Source organism: Microcaecilia unicolor, chromosome 5 (genome assembly GCF_901765095.1).
Source record: "Microcaecilia unicolor chromosome 5, aMicUni1.1, whole genome shotgun sequence".
NCBI classification, from domain to species: domain Eukaryota; kingdom Metazoa; phylum Chordata; class Amphibia; order Gymnophiona; family Siphonopidae; genus Microcaecilia; species Microcaecilia unicolor.
The window spans coordinates 144293098-144313888 of NC_044035.1; the positions used below are offsets into that span (position 1 = coordinate 144293098).

General features: G+C 40.6%; 1 protein-coding gene and 1 long non-coding RNA gene across 9 annotated transcripts in view; one reads left to right on the forward strand and one right to left on the reverse strand.

Annotated features, from left to right (window-relative positions):
- LOC115470333 overlaps positions 1-19416 on the reverse strand; it is a 113502-nt gene extending 94086 nt beyond the window's left edge. The window contains exon 1 of the long non-coding RNA XR_003942185.1: positions 19354-19416. This is a non-coding gene — a long non-coding RNA (uncharacterized LOC115470333). The remainder of the gene's footprint in view (positions 1-19353) is intronic.
- The window catches only part of CAMK2G (calcium/calmodulin dependent protein kinase II gamma), a 563068-nt gene that overhangs the window by 443630 nt on the left and 98647 nt on the right, over positions 1-20791 (forward strand). The gene's annotated exons all lie outside the window — the stretch shown is intronic.

Here is a 20791-nt window from a genome sequence, read left to right on the forward strand (position 1 = left end):
ACCATACTACTGGAAGTAGCAACAACAAAAAAACTAATCCAAGGAGTGAGGTGAATGAAATTGCCTAAGAAAAATGACAAAGATAGTGAAGAACAGATTTACATTCTACTTATAAACTATATTAATGTATGGGCTAGCTGCCTTAATAGATAACATACTGAAACGGAAACAAAAATGATGCGCAAGAAAATGGAATGAAAACCAAAATAGAAAGAAGCAAAAAAGTGAATAAAGTGCTAAAACAAACCATAAGCATGAAAACTATGTGAAAACCTACATCAATAAAAAAAATGTGAGTAAAAAATGTATAAAGCCGCTGATAGAGCAGAAACATTTTAGTAATGGTGTAAACCACCAATCAACATATGTGTGCGTGTGTATATAAATCTCACATGAAAATAAGTACTATAGTATCTAAGTGCATGAAAAAATGGCATCGTAAGATCCCAATAACAGGCTAAAAATAATTGAAGCACAAATATCATATGTAGCAAGGGAGCATTACAAACACACTGCTATTGAAAATCGCATGAGACATAAGTCTTACCTGGTAAAACAAACCTAACTCCTAATCAAGTACACATAATTGAACAATGATCATAAAAACATAAAAGCAGCAGTCATACAGATATATCATTTAAAATGTCCTACATATTGTTCTCCAGTGGTACCATGTATGTATACATACTTAACAAACCACAAATTAGGTTCTGGTTGCCCTCTAACTCAAACAATGAAAATGTAACTAAAGCTTAACTTCTATTTTTTAACTTGTATGCACTATGCAAGCCAGATCCTACTTGTGTTATAGTCTGTGTGTCAATAATTCCTTAATGAGATGCTTCTGTTAAGTGTGATTTGCCTACTGCAGCAGCCCCATCCTGAGAGATCTCAATCTAGCAATGACTAGTGTGAGTAGAACCCCATGGCAGAATGCGTACCAAACACAGTCTGAAAAAATACACCTGTTGTCATATTTAATGATAAAAGGAGTGCCATGCTGAGTCAAATAAGTGATCCATCAAGCCCAGTTTCCTGTCTCTGACAGTGGCCAATCCAGATAACTGTGGAAAGACCTGGAATGTTGATCATACCCAGATGCAGAACATAGTAATTCCTGGACTTATCAAGCTAATACATATTAATAGATATGTCCTCCAGAGCCTGTTTTAAACCCAGGGACAGTGAAAGGATATTTAGGCACCCTAGGTGAATATTAGCCTTGTGTCTCCCCTCAATTTACTTTCAGGCCACTAGGTCCCCCTGCCACCCCTTTGAGATTTTTGCCAATGGAACTCAACAATCACACACACACTTGTACATATATAATAAACATGTCCAATAAGTTGTTGTATGTAATATATAAAATGAGAGCTACACATCCGTCTGCCTGCACGTACACACACAATTTGATTCTGAGGCATCAGTTGAGCCAGCTGTGGTTAGCAGCTGTTTTAAGCTGATGACTGCCCTAGGCAGAACTGAGACTAGATATTCAGTATCAAGCTGGCTTCTGGCATTGAATATCTGGGTATCTGTGGTCATGTGGAAGATAACCAGGCACTGACCGATGTTCAGAGCAACAAAAACAGAAGCCATGCATATTTATTTACTTATGGATGACATGTTTTCTTTTCAATGGTATTGCTACCACTTTCTTAATCATATGGTATCACTTTGGTGAGCTCATGTGCGAACGTTCTTATCTGTTGGGGTTTTTTTTTTTTTGTTATACTGTTAGTACAGTGGTTTTTAATTTGCATACTCATGATTTGCAGTGTTTGTTTATATACTCATTTAGGGGTCCTTTTACTAAGCTGCGGGGAAAAGGGCCCTGCAGTAGCAGCGAGGGCCATTTTTCCAGCGCGCCATGGCCCTTTTTACCACAGTGGGTCAAAAGCCCCTTTAAAAAATGTCCATGCAGTAAGATTACTCTTATTCCAAAGGTTATTGCATAGTTCAGGAAAGTTTTAAATCCAGTGGGTATTGGGGCTATATAATTTATGCTCCAAAAAGAAAAAGTGAGTCTCGTGCAAGCGAACAGTCCCAGTAAGTATCCAAATTTTGTAAGATGCTTTGCCAAAAGTTTACCACTTCTCTGCAGTGCCACAATTGATGGCCAAGAGTCACATTAGGCCAGTGGCACTTTAGACAAGCTGTATTATGCATGATTGTAGATTTAAATGCTCAAAACGGAGAAATATGCAGCTACAATTCAAATTTGTATGGCGGGTCTCGCAAAGATTCAGCCTTATGCCGCTTGTTTATCCTTTGGATAAAAGCCTGTAAATGTTATGTGGGAAGGGCACACTCGAGATCTTCCACCCAGCGAGCTACCACAATCAGGGCCGTGCCAACACGGTAAGCGAGGTAAGCATGGCAGGGGGGCGCTTCCCTCTGGGGGGCGCCGCCGCACCATGCTCACCTCGCTCGCCCTCCCCCCAACATCCCTTTTCTTTTTTTTTCCTTTTTAAATGTACCTCCGTAGCGGTTCCGGCAGCGCAGCGTCAGTGAAGGAGGCGGCGCTCCCGACGTCGCTAGCCTTCCCTTCGCTGTGTTCCGCCTTCTTCTGACGTCAAGGAAATGACGTCAGAAGAAGGCGGAACACAGCAAAGGGAAGGCTAGCGACGTCGGGAGCGCCGCCTCCTTCACTGACGCTGCCGGAACCGCTACGGAGGTAAATTTAAAAAGAAAAAAAAAAGAAAAGGGATGTTGGGAGGAGAGAAGAGGGCGGGCAGTTGAATTGAACAATGGGAGCGGGAGGGCAGGGGAGAGACGAGAGCATGGATGCGAGGGGGGGCGGTCATGGAAGGGAGAGAGGGAAATTGCTGGAAAAGGACGAATGAGGGGCAGGGGACAGAGGAGCATGGATGGGCATGGATTGGGAGGGCAGGGCTCAGGGAGAGAGGGGAATTGCTGGAAAAGGATGACTGGAGGGGGCAGGGGACAGAGGAGCATGGATGGGCATGGATTGGGAGGGCAGGGCTCAGGGAGAGAGGGGAATTGCTGGAAAAGGATGAACGGAGGGAGCAGGGGACAGAGGAGCATGGATGGGCATGGATTGGGATGGCAGGGCTCAGGGAGAGAGGGGAATTGCTGGAAAGGGATGAATGGAGGGGGCAGGGGACAGAGGAGCATGGATGGGCATGGATTGGGAGGGCAGGGCTCAGGGAGAGAGGGGAATTGCTGGATAGGGATGAATGGAGGGGACAGATGGGCATGGATGGATATGGATTGCAGGGCAGGGCTCAGGGAGAGAGGGGAATTGCTGGAAAAGGATGAATGGAGGGGGCAGGGGACAGAGGAGCATGGATGGGCATGGATTGGGAGGGCAGGGCTCAGGGAGAGAGGAGAAATTGCTGGACATAGAGGGGAGGGAAGAAAGATGAAGGAGATGAAATGAGGGAAAAGGAAGAGAGGAGAAAAACCTGCACATGGATGAAGAAAATAGGCAGAAGCTGAGGACCAGAAATGAAGAAGAAAGGAGGAAAGGAAAGAAATAAATGGAAAGGAAGCCATGGAAACGGAGTTAAGAGGACAGATAGCAGCAGAATCAGATACTGGGCCAGCATGATCAGAAAAAGAAAATCACCAGACAACAAAGGTAGAAAAAAATCATTTTATTTTCATTTTAGTGTTTGGAATATGTCCACTTTGAGAATTTACATCTGCTATCTTATTTTGCAATGTATAGCAATCTGTTTCTAAGAATATTGCTGACAATTCCTGTCAGTGTGGCAAGTGGTGAGCGATCATTTTCACGGGGGAGAGGGGGCGCCAACTGATAGTCTGCAGGGGGGCGCCAGAGACCCTAGGCACGGCCCTGACCACAATCCAGATAAGGAGTTGTGTCTTTGAGATATTGGTGATAGAATGCTAGAGGAACTGCTAACTGCACACCTAACGTATAAGCCTCTAACAGTGTATCTTGGACATCTTTAGTCAAATCTGTCCGTTCAAGAGAAGAGACATAATATCTAAGCTTTAGGTAGGAAAAATAAGAATTTGGAGACAAGTGATATTCCTGGCTCAATTCCGCAAAAGGCTTCAAACAGCCCTCTGAGTCAAGCCCCTGCAGCAAATTTTGCAATCCTGTTTTCGCCCATTGCTGTCCCAGACCTGTTGGAAAAGCAGGATTATTGCATATTGACAAATATGGAGTCACTGATGCAGAAAAACGGTGATGTCGGCACACCCAGCGCCACACTTCTCTGGTGGCTTTAAATAGAGGGTTATGAGTAGAAATATGAGAAGGTAATCTAGTTCTTGTATGCAGGATATGACTAAAGTGAATACCTGATAACAATGTTGTTTCCACCCCAGTTACAGCAAAATAACCTTTGTCTCTGTACCAGTCATTTATATGACGCATCCTGCTGGCTATTGTTAAATATCAAATGTTAATGAGACCCATTCCCCCATGTGTCTTTGGTGTTTGTACTAATTGCAAAGACAGATATGGGGGGGGGGGGGGTCTCTTCCCTCTCCAGATAAAGTTTTGTAATAGCTGACCCAGTTTGCACTCATCTTGTCTTTTTAGATTTAAGGGGATCATTTGGAAGGTATATAGCCACTTTGAGGCCAGTAGCATATTAACTAGATGTATTTGTCCCCAGGTGGTTAAAGGATATGTTCCCCACATCTGCAATTTCATTTTTGTAAGTTCTAACAAGGGATTTACTAAGTTTTATTCCCCATTGAGGGGAAACAGTTTTAGTACATAAAGAGGCTCATTTTCAAAGCACTTAGACTTACAAAGTTCTATAGGTTAGGAATTAATTAAATTGCAAGAGGATTAGTTTTTTAAGGCGTTTGGTGAGTGATGAAAGGTTCTACAAATTAACCATAGGTAATATTTATCTAAATCAGACTGGTAAATCCCCCCAAAAAAGAAAATCCAGTACAGATTCAAGATGAAGTTGTGCTTTAGCTATAAATGGTTTTAGACATTTTCCAGTATTTAAAAAAAGAAGCTTTGCTATTAATTTAGAAGATATAATACATGCAAATCTGTTTTCCATTTAGTTGGCTTTCTGCGGCTGAGATACAGTAAGCAGTTCTGATAGCTTAGGGCCTCATTTATCAAGCCGTGCTGGCGGTTCCCGGTGTGGTAATGCCAACAAAAGACCATTCACTTTGAGTGGGTCCTGTCGGCATTGCCGCACGGGGACCGCTAGTGAGGCTTGATAAGAGGCCCTTAATGTCACAAGTAAACAGGACAGCATTGCAAGACCTAAAATGATACTGGCCAGCCTGGCTTACAATATCCTACAAGCTTCGTACTGTACAGCAGATTTAAAGGAGAGAGGTTAAAAGGCAACAAACTTGAAATAGATATATTTTAAAGTGCAGGCTATCCAGATATATAAAATTGATCATAACAATTTATATTCCCTATTATCAAGCAACACCATTCACTTAAAAAGAACTTTTATGACCCCTTCATCCCATTACAAACTATTTAAACCTTTACTTTTACTTATTTGCTTTCCTAGGTGAAATTAAGTCGACAAACATACTTACCTCTTACAACTGTTTTTGGTTTTGTTTTTTTTAAACCATGAGAGAAGAATAGCAGATTAGATTATTACAGACTTCAACTATACAGTGCAAAGTCTGGGACTGATATATATGAACTTGGTGTTAAACAGTTGTTAACCAGGTGACCATGATGGTTGGCAGTGGGTGACAACTGAATTAATAATTTTTAAAAAAGTTTCCCCCAAGTGGAATGGCTGTACAACCAGAGCTTACTGTTTTAATTTTAGACAGGATTTTTGACATGCTAGAAACGTATATGGATAACGGTGATATTCATTGCTATCCATGTAAGTGCTACCATTGAGTGTACATGTATAATTTTATATGGATAGGATATCCATGTAAAATTCTCTGATAACTGTATAAATTTATATTCATATACTCAACGAGACTTATGCGGGTACTGCTACTGAATATACCTATAACTTTATATGGATAGTGCCATGATGAATATTTGTCTCCAGGTGTTCAAATTGGTATTAAGCAGGGGTAGGTAACTGGTCCTTGAGTGTCATAAGCCAGTTGGATTTCTAGGATATCTGCAATGTATATACAAGACGCATTTGCATACAATGGATGCAAATGAATCTTTTTTTTATTATTATTTTATTTATAAGATTTCAAAAATAATACATTCACATAAAATAAATGTAGGCAATCAGGCAATGCATCAAAAAAAAAAAAAAGAAAGAAACTCCATCCATTATACATTCATGGATTTTCAGAAAATGTCATAGATACTTAGTCCACAAAGACATAGTGATCAAGATACAAGGAAATAATATAAAAGAAAAATTAGAGAAAACTGGGAGGATGGGGTTCCAAACTTTATCAGCGGTTTCAGCTCCCTACTGGTGTCACCGAGACTTTACCGTCCCCACTTTCCTTATTTACTACAAGGCATTTCAATTTTTCTGAGTCAAAGAATACATAATTGTGGAGGAGGATACGTAAAAGTGGAGGAGTGGCCTAGTGGTTAGGGTGGTGGACTTTGGTCCTGGGGAACTGAGAAACTGAGTTTGATTCCCACTTCAGTCACAGGCAGCTCCTTGTGACTCTGGGCAAGTCACTTAACCCTCTATTGCCCCATGTAAGCCGCATTGAGCCTGCCATGAGTGGGAAAGCGCATGGTACAAATGTAACTAAAATAAAATAAAAATAATGGGTATTACCAAACGAGACAAGACATCTACATGCAAATTTTAGTTTAAATGTTCCTCCCAGGGAGAGAATTCGAGACCTAAGCCCTTAAAAACTCTTGCCTTTTTTTCTGAGTAGACTTAATAATATCTGGGAAAATCTGTATCTTCAGTCCATAAAACTGAGCTGCCATGGATCTGAAGTAAAGTCGTAAGATATTATTTCTATCAGTCTCGAAAGCAAAAGACGCTAGGAGAGTAGTGCGTTCAGTAACAGTCTCTAGTGATTGTGTAAGAAATTGTGTAAGATTTAAATCCGGAACTACTCCCGAATTTGGTTTAATGTCAGTAATATAGTAGGCTTTCACAATTGGAGGAAAAGCTTCTTTTGGAATCCCCAAAATATCTAGGAAATATTTCTGTAGCAGATGCAGTTGAATCTTGAAAATTTGACTGGCTTGTTTCACTTCAGTGACTGTGGTTGACTGCTGTTGATCTAGAGGATCTAGATCAGTGACTTTCAAACTGTGAGTTGGCACCTTGGGTTGGGTCACTGAAACAGGGCTGCTCCCCCTCCTGGATCTCCACTGTGATCTATGCCTAGTAATAGTCAATATGGGGCATGTGAGTCATAGAACATTCACAGGCCTTGCTTCCCTCCTCTTGTTCCTTTTAGACTGAAAACTCATGTAGAGTGTTGTGATCTGTGTGCTTACTGAAACGCAGGGTCCTGTTCTGACTGCTGCTGCTGTTGCTTTCATGCTTTGGGTAAAAGGGAGGGGGACAGGGATGATGTGAATGAGAAAGGAAAGGAAAGTTTATTTGTTTCATTGCCATTTGGGTCATATGAATTAAGTCTTAAAATGGGATCAGATTGGGGAACAGTTTGGGAAGCACTGATCTTGATGGTATTAGAAATGAGTATGATAAACATAGGGCATGAGACTGTTATATATCTTTGCATAATTTAAGTGTAGACGATAACTAAGTTTCAGCAAAAGCCAGATGGACACAGCAAGCTGATGAACATGCTCTTTGGCTTCTTTTTCGTGGACTTTATGCTTAATATAAATTTAATTTATTATTTGTATTTCACTTTTCTGATGAATTTAATCTTTCTCATCCTATTCTCATTATAGGTTTCACTATATCGGGGGTCTCTAAATTATCGGTTTTCTTTCACACTAAAATGGGCAGGATGTGCTGCCTTAAAACATTTTAGCTGGTGCCATTTCATTGAGAACTAGCTCTCACTATAAGTGATGCAGTTGACTCTTCTTTCCTTTTAGATTTGAGTCAATCTGGCTTCTAAACTAGGAGTGTTGTAGAAAGGCCTGGAGTAAAGGATAGTCTTGATTTCTAGTGGGCATGATATAAAATATAGGGCTATTTTCTCAGCTAGGCCTGATCCAGGTGAGCAGAAGTTAGATAAATTCTACTTGTAGGTTAAGCAATGTACAGTTGATTTTTGGTGTACAAAATAAACTTAATAACAATGAAAAGGTCCTTGCCTTTGTGTTATTGGGTGTTCTTCCTCTTTTTTCTAACTTGCCCTTTTGAGAGATTTTGGTAATGTTGCATTTCTTTAATTTAAAGCACTTCTCTCTGAGTATTTTATGTTGCTCGTATGTGTTAGGTTCGAATTTAATACTTCTGTGTTTTTATGTGCTAGGTTAGGTGCCATATTTATTCCTTCATTCTAGATCAGAGGTTCTCAGCCTCTCTTCTGTTGTGACACCTGATGTTCAGATGTAACGCAGTAACCGCAGGATTCTATATAGCGCGACTTAAAGTTGCAAACTCAAATCCAGTCATATTCTAGATTTGCACGTGCAACTTAATTAGTTAAAAAGCCAACCAGTGCCAATAATTGCCACTTAACAAGCAATTATTGACACATTGGTATTAATTAGAATTTACTTGCAGAACTAAGTGTATTCTATAACATGATGTGTGTAAATTATGTCGCATAGTAGAAAAGGGGTGTGGCCATGGGTGGGTTGTGAGCATTTCTAAAATCTATGCACATGGTTATAAAATACACTTGTTCATGCATAATTTAGGCATCTGCATTTATACCAAGTTTTACTTGGTGTAATTGCTCGTGACTAAATTTAGTCACGTGAACAGGCATTTGGTGTATTCTATAAACTGCACTGAAATGTCATCGCATTTATAGAATACACCTATGCGTACTTCATTTCAGCGCTGATGTTTTAGGCATGATTTATAGAATCTAGTCCTAAGCACTGAAATTCACTGTTGAACATTCTAAATATTGTATTGTTAAGATGATGCAAGGGAAATATTCATAAATTGAATTTGTTTTCTAACCAGTTGATAAATTTTACTTTTTTTCTCAAAGAAGTTTTAATCTCATTTACTTTATCATTCAGAAATCTGAGACTGATGTGTTGCATACAGTTTTTTGATATTGCTTTCATTGATAGACAAATTCATACAGAAGTTACTGTCAATATCAAGAAACGTTTACCCATTCTAGAATCTGTACACAGCTTGGAGCTACTTACAGTTTGTCATACAAAACAAATTTATATTCGGATTCTAGTGTCATCTCAGTAACAGCCAGATACTTCTGAAGTAATGGAAAACCAGGCAAATAGCCTAGTCACAAACAAAGCAGCAAACATAACCTATGGACAACAGACCTGCAATATTTCTAGATGGAGCTTGTGGCAGCAGTTAGTATTGAGGGTTTACTTTCCTTAGCTGGCAGGTACCAGTGGCATAGCTACATGGGGCCTGAGGGGGCCTGGCCCCCCTGCCGACGATCCCCTTGAATCCCCCTCCCGCCACCAACTCTCCCCCGCCGTTGCCGCCCGCCCCGCTGCCGCATCAGATACCTTTTTTGCTGGCGGGGGTCCCCAAACCCCGCCAGCCAAAGAGAGTCTTCTTCAGCGCTGGAGTAGCGCCTTCGTTCAACGAAGTTCCTGCGATCAGCTGTTTCAACGCCTTACGTCCTGCACGGGGCTACATGCAAGGTGCAGGATGTAAGGCGTTGAAACAGCTGAACGAATGCGCTACTCCAGCACTGAAGAAGACTCTCTTCGGCTGGCGGGGTTCAGGGACCCCCGCCAGCAAAAAAGGTATCTGATGCGGCGGCGGGGCAGGCGGCGATGGCGGGGGAGAGTTGGTGGCGGGAGGGTGGTTCAAGGGGATCGCCGGCAGGGGGGTCCAATGTGGCGGCGGCGGCTTGGGGGGCGGCTAAACAGTGCCCCCCACCTCGGGCTCTGGCCCCCTCTTCCGGCGAGGTCTGGCTACACCCCTGGCAGGTACAGGTGGTTCTTAAAGAATGATTTGTAAAAAGTGGGAGTACGACCAAGGATACCAGAAACTGGCTGGTTGTTTCCTGTGTTGTCGGAATGGAGGTGCTGCAATATTTTGCTTTCTAGAAGATGCACTATTACCGATATTCGACCGCAGAAGTCAGCTGTTGTTACAAATACCTACTCTTCAGCTACAACATCATTTTCTGGAATAAACTGTCTGGAAAAGGTCAAAAGTCATTTGCACTTCCTGCTATCTGGGCTATCTCCTGCCTTCAGCTCTTCCCTTCTTCAGCTGATTCACTGTATCTTTTGCTACTCCTGATGCAGGCCTGACGGCCGAAACACGACGTGTCGAGTCTTCAAACCTTTAATAAAGTTTTTTATTTAAGAACATCTTCCAGTTTCTGGTATCCTTGGTCGTACTCCCACTTTTTACAAATTATTGTTTTTACCGTGGGGTGCTTGAGTTTTCCGCTTGCTGGTGGATCTTCTCTCACGGTTCTTAAAGAATGTACATGCTTGCTGTATATGCCAAATTTTTGTGGCACACCAGTGTGTCTTCTGTTCTAGACTACTGTGTTTAACATGAGGTTTAAGAATCCCCTTCTTTTTCACCCCAGCATATACATATTGCTTCATCCTTCCCACATAGGTTTGAGACTTAAATCTTGCTGCAAATGTCACTATATCCACATTCTTTGTCACACCTTGGACATAACTTCAGCTTCCAATTGTTTATTGGTCTCAGCAAATGTAACACATCTCCAGATCATCCAGTAGAGGAGTAGCCTAATGCTTAGTGGCCTGAGAACCAGGGGAACTGGGTTTGATTCCAACTGCAGCTCCTTGTGACTCTGAGCAAGTCACTTAACCCTCTCTTGGCCCAGGTACAAAATAAGTACTTGTATATAATATGTAAACATCTTTGATTGTAAGCACAGAAAGGTGGTATATCAAATCCCATCGACTTTCTCTTTCCCATCATCTTGATTTATTTCATCCAGGATCTCAGAAGCTCCAGTCACTCCCTTAAATGGCCAGGACTCCTTGGGAGATTGGGAGACACAAACTCCAAATGGAAATAAATAAATAAAAGAGAAACTCCTTAAAATATGTGTTTTGGGTGCATTAGTTCAGTATGTTTAATTTATGAGGAGGCAGAGATAAAGTAATGGGGGCTTCACTATATATAATTTCTGTGGGTACAGAACATGTTGCATAAAACACTTCAAGGACTGACCATTCCTTGGGATCTGCTGTAGGTATCTTTAGACTGTTCCTTTAATCTAGAACTTACTTTTAGTAACAAGTGTGAAAGTAACTTAGACTGCTTCTGTGCATTGCCTACTCCCTGGCATAAACACACACACACACACACACACACACACAAGATTCAGTGGGAATCATTTGGGATCTTTAAATCCAGAATTTTCAGATCAGAAACACAGGAAAAAATCTTGAATTCTCTTGCTGTACCATTTCCTCTGAACTAGCAAATTCAGAGAAAATATGCTTGGTTGATGAAGCACATTAACAAGACATTTCCACCACTCAACCTAGAAGAGTAGGTACTACCACCCACCACCCTTAAGATTATAAACTAACATAATCCTTAAGATACACAGACAAATGACTGCTTGATATTATTTCATTTAGGCACATTGGATTAAAAGAATATAGAGATTCTCTTTTTTTGTTTGTGGGTCTGAAGTTGTGGAATATGTTTCCTCAGTTTATATCTTAGCCATTGCTCACTTTTCAAAAGCACTTGAAAGCATTCTTTTTCTAGCAGACCTTTTCTTGCAGCTGAATAACTGGATAAATTTGTTGTTTGGTTAACACAGCCATAATGTTGTTTCATGGTGTTTTCTGATAATTTTTTTTTTCCAAATATTTTATTGGTAATATAGCAAATTACAACCATAACAAAATAACATCAGATATCATCAACCAATATCTTGTTTATGGTCCCCCTCCCCCATTTTCTGATAATTTTAATTGAATATGTTTTATTTATATATGTTTTTTGTACACAGCCTAGATTTGGAGATAATCAGTCTAGTTCTGAAATGACCTAGCTAGTATTTCCTTGAATCTTAGGAAAGGCACTTGTTTAAAAAAAATGCTTCCCAAGAATAACAAAAATCTCAAAAACTAAGGGGAGGTCAAAAACTAATACATATCATGTATAACCTACCCTATCTGGCTTAGACTGGAAAGGAATACAAGACTTCAGTCATAAATAAATAGTGAAATATGGAAGGGTTTTCAGTGATGACCCACCATGATCCATGAGCAAATGAAATAAAATGCCCACTTTTTCAAAGGGCTATATATAGATGCTTTTCTCACATCATTTAGCCTTCCATGTGAAAACAAACAAAATCAAAACGTGTCCAACTCAAATTTGTGTACAGTGCACACTGTTGCTCAGTCTCACTCTGTCTGTGCATTGTATAATCATCAATAATGTACAGGAAAATGCCTTCAATAATCAAGCTTATCAACTTCAACCTGGCTAAAACTTCACACTTGCCATTTCAAACATGGGTTGCTGCTCAGCAGAAGCTCTGTTTCAATATCTGTTCATCAAAAGCAGTCCCAAATATGTGAGAGAAGTAGCTCAAAGATTGTCCACGACATCCTCCAAACATCACTGAACTTCAATGGAAGGCCTGGATGACAACACCCCAGACTTATGAAATGCTGCGCGCTGGGGGTTGAACTACCGCCAGTGCTCGCGTTGGGTCGGCGGTAGCTCCAGATTGGCGTACAGTTAGCCCATGGTGGGTTTACCAACGATTAGTAAAAGGGCCCCTAAGAATTTTTTCCCAGTTTCTCTTTCTTCATTGGGCAGCAAAATGTTTAGTGCATCAGGCCCTAAGCACTTCATGATCACTTGAAACTCTGGTGAATGAGTTGCTGGTGTCCTGTTACTACTTCTGTTAGTAAATTTAATATACTCAGCCCTTCTATAGAATCACCACTTTTCATGCCTGATTCTATATATTTCTTTTGCAATACAGTTTGACACAGAGTTCCAATTAATATTCAAAAATGCTCCAGATACCAGAGGATGGAATTTTTGATTTAAAACATGTGCTTTTCCTACAAAATTTAAGATCTTAATATCTTCATTTACAAGCATGAATATATAAAATCAAATTTTTTTGACTTAGAATTTCTGTACAGAAGGGCTTTATTATTATTTGAGATCTCAAATGTATGGTTAATTCCAATCAGGCTTCAACTAGATTTTGAATTCTTAAGATGGGTGGGAGGGTCACGTTTAAGGTTTTGACCTTAGTACATAAAGCATTGAATGATAATGGGCCTCTAGTGTTGTCCAACTCCTTGAAGATTCACATGCTGACAAGACCTTTGAGATCTGGTGATAAACTATATTTAGAAGTTCCTTCTTTTCGATAGGTTAGATTAGATGTATATCTTTCTTCTATTTTTGGTTTTGAAGGACCTGTTCTTTGGAATGCATTGCCTGAAGCTTTGTACAAAACTTGTTCTATTGTACAATTCCGAAAGTGTTTGAAGGCTCAGCTGTTTACACTAGCTTTTGCCAACAATTAAGGTCTGATGTTTCTGTATTAATTTTGTGTTGTGTTTGAAGAACAGTGTGTCTCTTACAATGATTTTATTATATATGTGACTTGGAAACTGCCTAGAGTTATATGATAGAGTGGTTTAAAAAATGTTTCAATAAATAAATGGGTGTTCTACTATGTACCAATCTATCAGATTACTGATTGTTTCTTGTAGGAATGAACAAAGTGGTTAGCATATAATTCCTAGGTGCAACAACACAAATGCCAGAATATGCAAAGAAAGGTAGTATGACAACCACAAAAACTTTATGGGAGCAACTCATCAAGGGAACCTGACACATGTTTGATGATACACAGTTCAGATAACTTTGAAGAATTTAATCCTTGATGCGTGTAGCTTGCCTAATTATGACCGCATTGGGTTCCTTCGATGATTTGCACCAGTAAAGTCTTTTGTTATTGCTGTTAATGCCTTTCCAGTTTTTTGTGTGTCCTGCTACTTCTGTTATTGCACCTTGATAGAATTTAGCCTCTTCTTGATCACCCCAAGCATATAATCCCCAGCATATTTTCTGTTGTAGTTTGACATCACAGTGGCAGTTTACTCCGTTCCATACTGATTCCTGCCCCAACTTTCCACCACAGCTTGACTTGGATTCTGGATATTGATTATGGGTGTGGGTGGCTGTATGTAAATTGTTCCTCTGCCTTCAATTGTATATCCAATGTTTGCAAGAAAGAAGATGTTATGTCCATAATGTTTTGTCTGTACATTCAAAGGTTTGTCTTGTTGTACTTGGTTTGAATTTTCCTAATGTTTACTACAATTGTATTGTTCTCTTTTATCCTTAATTTTTAAAAAAATTTAACAACAAATTGCAATGGCTTCCATTTGAATAGAGGATTAAATATGAGATTTTATTTACTTATTTTTGAGATTCTAAATAATTGTCTACTTGCTTATCATAGCAAGTTTGCATGTATATCAACCATCTAGATCTTGAAGATGTGCCAACATTTCATGTGATAAAATTAGATGAGTATAAGTCGTCTATTTTTCATACTGCGGGCCCAAAGTTAGAATTCCTTGCCAGTTGATATATGGTCTTTTAAGAATGTAAAATGGCTTCAGAAGGTATTGAAAAAATTCCTCTTTATACAGGCATTGGAAGGCAGACTCAATTGAATTCATTGTACGATGATTGCACACCCAGAAAGGATATTGTGAAGGTTTTATATTTGTTTGAAGAAACTTTGTTGTAACATTTTTAACTAGCTTTTCTTGTTCTTGTGTTTTATATTAAGAATGTTTTCTTCTACACTGCCAAAAATAGTAGATTGTGAGGTTTATGCATTTTTAAAAAATAAATAAATAGAACATGATGGGAAGCTGGTCAAAGCTGACTCAGAAAAATTGGACTAAACTTTGAATTGGATTAGTAGTCATAAACAAAATTATATAAAGCCCAACAGAACCATCCAACAGCTTCAAGGCCGGATTCAGGTGTTCATTCCAGTGTCAATATGTCAAAAATGTCTTAATGTATTCCTTTTTTGTACAAAACCAGCTGATAGAATTTGGAGATGTCTAGATCTTCTCTACAGAAGAAATGTTAGTGTTTGTAAAAGATAAGTACTTAAGTGCTTCATATTCTCTTGAGTAAGAAACTGATGGAGAAGAGAGCTCCTGCTAAGAAACTGGTATTGCATTACAGCCCTAAAATATACATGGCATGTGTTTAATATTTCCACTGCAAATTTATGTAAGGTGATTACCCTATATCTCAAATTTTAAATGGTCCAGTTATTTTTGTATTTTATGATGAATTTGTTATTAACTGCCATTCCAAGGCATTCTAAACTTGTAAAATGTCTTGCTCTTGGATATTAAAACCCAGTACTGGCGCATTAGTTGGTTTATAGAAGTGTATTTGCTCAGCTGAAGCATTTGCATTCTTAGGGATGAGATTCTGTGATTATACCAGAACCAGAGAAATGTTGGATTGATGTTTAATGCAGTGCTGGAGACTTCATTTTACATGTTTATTATATAAGTAATTTGGAATACTGGAAAAGTAGTTGGCTTACTGATCTGTTATAACATTTCTTCAGAATGGATTCTAGAGTTTAGCAAGGTTCTTCTACCAAATCATCTAGCCTTGACTGGGGTCTTCTGGCCCTGTTGTGGAGCTGTGCAGTATATGAGCTGTGAAGTTGGCATTTTGTCCCTGTCCCAAGACTGTGCAGTGTGTGGCTGTGCAGTGTGTGGGGAAGGAACTTTTCATATAGTGTGCTTGGCAGTGCGTAATTTGTAATCTGAAAAAAAGTGGTTAACTTTGGGCAGTTGGAGCCAACAACATTTGTGTCTACTTGGAAAGGATATGATCAAAGGTATTGCATCTTGACATTCCCTTTTACAAGGCAGCTCTCTTCCTTGATGTGCATTAATACCTGGATGATGGATGAATATAGAGGGCCTCATCCTGAAATGAGGGTTCTGTCTCCCTTGTAAAACTGCTTCCCTACTTGGCCAAGCTTAATATTTTGTCTGGTGTTTTTTTTTTTTGCTTCCTATTTGCCTTTCGTACTGTGTACCCCTCTGCTGGTTTTTGTTTTTCCTGTCCCCAAGTTACAAGCAGCCAGCCCCTCTTCTGCTGCCCTGCTGATTTATTGGTAGCCTCTTTTCTGCTCCTTTTTATTACTATTTCCTTTCTCCTTCTCTTTTATCCCCCTCCAACTGCTCTTTCCAGAAACGGAAGTCGAGTTCCAGTGTGCATTTAATGGTGAGCAACTCTCAGCTGCCTGCCGCCAGTGCATCCTCTTCCCTTACCCTGTCATCTTCATGCTCTGCACGCCAGCCTCTCATCACTGTATTCTGCATGTCAATTCAAAGTGGGGTGGGGGGGGACATCTATGTGTCACTTGGTCCATGTCCTCACAAAAGAAATAACAAACAGCAGTCCCTGCCATGCCCCAGATAAATCACAATTGGTCTTACTAAATAAAGGGTTGTTGTCATTCAAACCTGGCCAATTTCTTTTGTCTTATATGCTCCTCCAGCCAATGAGAGGATTCTTGTTTTTGTTGTGAGAAATCTAGGGCAGTTTGTTTGTTTGGACATGTGGCTTTTGTCTCACTTTGCATATTTTCAGCCACTCTCGCTTGTAGGGTCTTGTTGCTTTGCACCATCACAATGTTTCTATGTCTGATATAGTCCAGCAAAGTGGCATAAACTGGTAGCTACTGACATTGCCTGCTCGTATGCATTTCTTTGCAGCTTTTCCAGCAGTTGAGAGTGAATCATGTGTAACTGGATCACCATTCTGCATTCATATACAGGAACTACATAGGTGCCTCTTCCCTGTCCCAAACCCTCGTTACAAAGAGAAATAAAATACAAAAAAAGTTAACTAGTTTTTCTTTTTCCTGTACAGTATCTGCCAACTTGTTGGTATGGTGAATGTCACTACAGCAGGGATAACTAGCAGCAATGCCATGAAATTCTATTAGATTCAGTAGGACAGGAATATTGGCAATTGCTCATACCACCATAGACCAAAAAATAGGAAAATGAGTTCCATAGGGGGTGAAGCACAAATGCCTATGATTCTCATGCGCTGTGAAACTGTCACTGCCATTCAAGTTATTGTAAGACCCTTAGCACAGCAGACATTTTAGATGGCAGACATGGCTCAAACTCAGCGGGATGTGGGGTAAATACTATTCACCTATTTAATGGGATGACAAAAACAAATGTTCTCTTGAAGGAGGTCGAGGATGCAGCTTGTGCTCTAGCAGTAGTTATTACGGCCAAGTCCCAGGATACATGACAGACCTCATAGACCTACCACTCAGAAACATAACCAGATCATCTCGAACGTACTTAAACCTTCACTACCCAAACTGCAAAGGACTTAAATACAAAGCAACCTATGCATCCAGCCTTTCCTATATAAGCACACAGTTATGGAACACATTGCTAAAAGCTGTGAAAACAACTTATGACCACCTAAACTTCAGAAAAGCACTAAAAACCAACCTGTTCAAAAGGCATACCCCACCGACCCAACATAAACACTTACACTCCTCAACATAGCAAAACCAAAACTAGTAATGGACACTAACCAGCTTATAATCGAACGAGAAAAACGCCCAAGTTCCGACCTAAATCGGGAGATGGGCGTTTATCTCACAAAAACGAATAACGCGGTATAATCAAAAGCCGAATTTGGGACGCTTTCAACTGCACTCCGTCGCGGATGCGGACAAAGTGGACGGGGGCGTGTCGAAGGCGTGTCGAAGGCGGAACTGGGGCGTGGTTATCACCCGAACAGAGATGGGCGCCCTTCGCCGATAATGGATGCGTTTGTAGCTAGAATTTAGGGCACTTTTCCTGGACCCTGTTTTTTCACGAATAAGGCCCCAAAAAGTGCCCTAAATGACCAGATTACCCCCAGAGGGAATCGGGGATGACCTCCCCTGACTCCCCCAGTGGTCACTAACCCCCTCCCACCACAAAAAAATGATGTTTCACAACTTTTTATTTTCACCCTCAAATGTCATACCCTCCTCCCAGGCAGCAGTATGCAGGTCCCTGGAGCAGTTGTTAGGGGGTGCAGTGGACGTCAGGCAGGTGGACCCAGGCCCATCCCCCCTACCTGTTACAATTGTGCTGCTTAATGCTTATTAGTCGTCCAACCCCCCCAAACCCACTGTACCCACATGTAGGTGCCCCTCTTCACCCCTTAGGGCTATAGTAATGGTGTAGACTTGTGGGCAGTGGGTTTTGAGGGGGATTTGGGGGGCTCAACACACAATGGAAGGGTGCTATGCACCTGGGAGCTCTTTTACCTGTTTATTTGTTTTTGTAAAAGTGCCCCCTAGGGTGCCCGGTTGGTGTCCTGGCATGTGAGGGGGACCAGTGCACTACGAATCCTGGCCCCTCCCACGAACAAATGCCTTGGATTTATTCGTTTTTGAGCTGGGCACTTTCCCTTTCCATTATCGCTGAAAAGCAAAAACGCCCAGCTCACACATTGGCGAATAAAACATGGGCGTCTATTTTTTATCGATAATACGGTTCGGTCCGCCCCTTCACGGACCCGTTCTCGGAGATTAACGCCCATGGAGATAGGCGTTTCTGTTCCATTATGCCCCTCTATATATCCTTTCCTCTCCTCTATCTCCATTGTACCAGAAACACATGTACCTTTATTCGACCACAATATCATCATGTATTTGTTTCACTACCGGAATTGGCAAATGCCTTTACAGTATTATGTAAGCCACATTGAGCCTGCAAAAAGGTGGGAAAATGTGGGATGCAAATATAACAAATAAATAGATTAAGGGGGCTTAGCTCAAATTCATCCCAAAAGTACCTGATGGCTTAGGCAAAAACTTCAGATGTGTGCCTCCTCCTCCCACAGGCAGAAGCTTAAGACAATCTGCTACCTGAGGCAAGGGGTGAGATGGTGCCCTCCTCAAGAAGTTCAGGTTAAGGAATGGGGAGGGAGGCTCTCCTCACTCAGAACATTGGCTTGGCAGTTGATGCAAGAAAAAAGGCTTATATAATAAATAAAGAAAGAAAATCTTTGCGTCACTGGTTATAAAATTGTAGCAGTTAAATAAATTAATTTAATTATTAACCACCTATATCAAAAGTTTCACTCAAGATGGTACAGCAGGTACTGTTTATCATAAAACTTACAATTTTACAGTGAAATGACCAAAAATAAGCATAAATACAATGAGGTAGACTTAGAAATGGCAAATTGAAACGTAGCAGTAGGACTAACATGATATAACATTAAAAATACTGACCTCGACCCAGTACATTTGACTCTTGTGGGTGCCGAGCAGAACTAGGACATTTCCATTGAATTCACTAGATGAAAAAATGCCTGATTCTTGCTTTGTCATTAATAGCAAAAGAGAGGGAACGAAGTACAAACTAAAGTCCAAACAAAAAAAACAGCACCACGGGCCTTTAAAAATGGAACACAGTTCTTTAATGAATGAGCCTTGACAAAAAGACCTGACACGGGCCATGTTTCGGTGACTAGCACCTGCGTCAGGGGTCACAGTGATGACGTGGAAAACTTGGGGAATAACTCGAATATATTCCTCTACAATATATTATTCCTTACCCCACGTCTCATATAGTAAAAGCTACAAAGCACCAAGGCACTTTCACTTTCTGGGCTCTATCATGTTAATACACTTACTGGGAAAATAGAACATCTCAGATTAGTACAGATCCCTACATAAAAACTCCATGCTAACAGAATACCTGGCATGGGTCACATCTGAGCACAGTGACAGACTCTTACTAAGTGCAGAATAAATTACCACTAACTGAAAACAGTAATATGTAGACAAAAATTAAACTGAAGCTCCAAGAAGCCACACTCTGCATATAGTGCTACACTGAGAAAGATGCATTTCACCCTGTACTGTGCAAAATGTAAAGATGCAATTGTAAATTCAAAAAACTGCCATATTCCAGTCACTAAAATGTTTTTCTAACCTTTGTTGTGTGGTCATTTTATTTTCTAATCATCTCTTCCCGTCTCTGGCTTTTGATTTCCCTTTGTCTGTCTTTTCTTAACTCTGTTCACATGGTCTCCTATCCATTTGCTATTTCTTTTCTCACTCCTCATACCTTCAGTTGCTCTTCTACATTCATCTCTAACATTGATCTTTTTTTCCATGCATTCTTCTGCTCCCCTATCCACTAAGCTTCCTCCTCATTCAGTTCTCAATCACCCCCTTTTTTTATATTGCATCTACTTACAGCTTTCCTTCTTCAGTCTTTCACTAACTCCCCCTCCTCTTCCTCCTCCATGCCCTGTGTCCAGAATCACCTCCTCTATTGCTTATTCTCACTCTATGCCCAGCATTTCCCCTTCTCTTCTCCCCCTCCTCATTGTCTAGCATCTGTCCTTCCCTTCTCTTCCCCTGCTCCATGACCAGCATCACCCCTTCCTTTCTCTGACCTACCCTCACCCTCTTTCCCCCCTCAAAGGTGCCCAGCATCTTCCCCTCATCCTCCTCCCCTACTGCCACTCTATCTCTATCCTCTTTCTGTCCTTACCAAACTGTCTACTCAGTTTCTCTTTTTACCTATGTACCTGGTATAAGGCTTCAGCCACTTCTAAAGCACACTCTGGGGTCCTTTAGGGTACCGCCTTGCCCACTGTTTTATAGGTGGGGGTAACCCTTCAAGGAATTGTTCCAGGAGAATGACTCTTGCAATCTC